This window comes from Penaeus monodon, chromosome 24, assembly GCF_015228065.2.
Source record: "Penaeus monodon isolate SGIC_2016 chromosome 24, NSTDA_Pmon_1, whole genome shotgun sequence".
Lineage (NCBI taxonomy): Eukaryota > Metazoa > Arthropoda > Malacostraca > Decapoda > Penaeidae > Penaeus > Penaeus monodon.
The window spans coordinates 6,596,330-6,597,643 of NC_051409.1; the positions used below are offsets into that span (position 1 = coordinate 6,596,330).

A 1,314-nucleotide genomic window follows, 5' to 3' on the forward strand; every position below is an offset into this window, starting at 1 on the left:
TGGCTTCCACGCCGGTCGCTTTTTGTACTTATATTTGTTATTAATGTCGGCGACGCGGACATTTTAGCATGATCTACCACATAATATTAAATCTATATTCTTGTTACTCTCTCACCTTTTCCTCCTTCGCGTAGAAGGAAGAAAGAGTATACTTCGTTCCTATCACACTCGTCATATTTACAATCAATTTTCTCCTCGTTCAAACTACTTCATCCATTTCGTCGCATTTCCTTTCCTTCCTCTCTTCTTGTTTTTCATGAAAAGTTGCAAACTCCGCCAGAAAAAGGCTTAATTTAGCTCAGTTTTAATTATTTACATTTGCTTGGCGCTCCGTTCGGCTCTTTAAACTTGGGGGGCGAGTCTGTAAACAGAGATGTTGCCGACAATCTGGCTTCGTTATTATTTAATTTTAAGTATTATCACACTTAAAAGAACAAATTTTGTAAAATCAGTGCAATGTATTTTAAAAAGATACATCCTAAGAATCATTTATTATTATGATATCATAGGACTTTGATATGTTAAAAATCAAAATTATTATAATTAGTGGCAACTTCAATTTAAACATTCGAATATAAATAAAAAGTGCAGACGATGGAAAAATAATGACAAACTTTTATTCTTGGTATTTTTAAAGCAATAAATAAATTTTTATAACTTGCAAAAGGAAGTTTTGATATTGGTTGAATGTTGAAATAATTTATATCTATTATTTATTTCATTTCGAGACTTTTATCTCCCCTGATGGTGTTATTTCATGTATTGACCTTAAATTTGAAATCATACTTAAAATAGTGTAATATTCGGTTAAAATTTCCTAATATTTTTCAGCTTCGGTCTTTATTCATGACTACCAAAGTCACTCCTTTTCAAAGGACATATACATTATGACGCGAAATAAACAGTAATCTCTCTCTCTCTCATGTTTTATCATTCATATGACGCAATCACCTTTAATATCTTAATATGATGGCAACTTTTATTGCTCATAGAACGAGGGAATTATTCAAGAAAATCACTATTAGGAAAATAACAACCTTAGCCTAGCGATTCCATATCTACACTATAACCATTCTTAAAACAAAAAGAAAAACAAGAAAATACAACAGTCTCTTCGAAACAATTCACACTACACAGAAAACGTAGATAATTATCGGAGTTTTATCGTCTAGAATAATGGGTGTGGAGATTACAATAGTGTTTGGTGTTATATATCTATGAGTGGCTATGTTATTGTTGTTAGAATTGCCACTGGTGGTGTAAACGGAATTATTCTTTAACTGATGGTGTTATCAGTGTTAACTTTTATTGGGG

General features: G+C 31.6%; 1 pseudogene; it reads right to left on the reverse strand.

Moving 5' to 3' along the window:
* LOC119588826 overlaps window positions 1–199 on the reverse strand; it is a 4,333-nt pseudogene extending 4,134 nt beyond the window's left edge.
* Window positions 200–1,314: the final 1,115 nt, after the last annotated feature.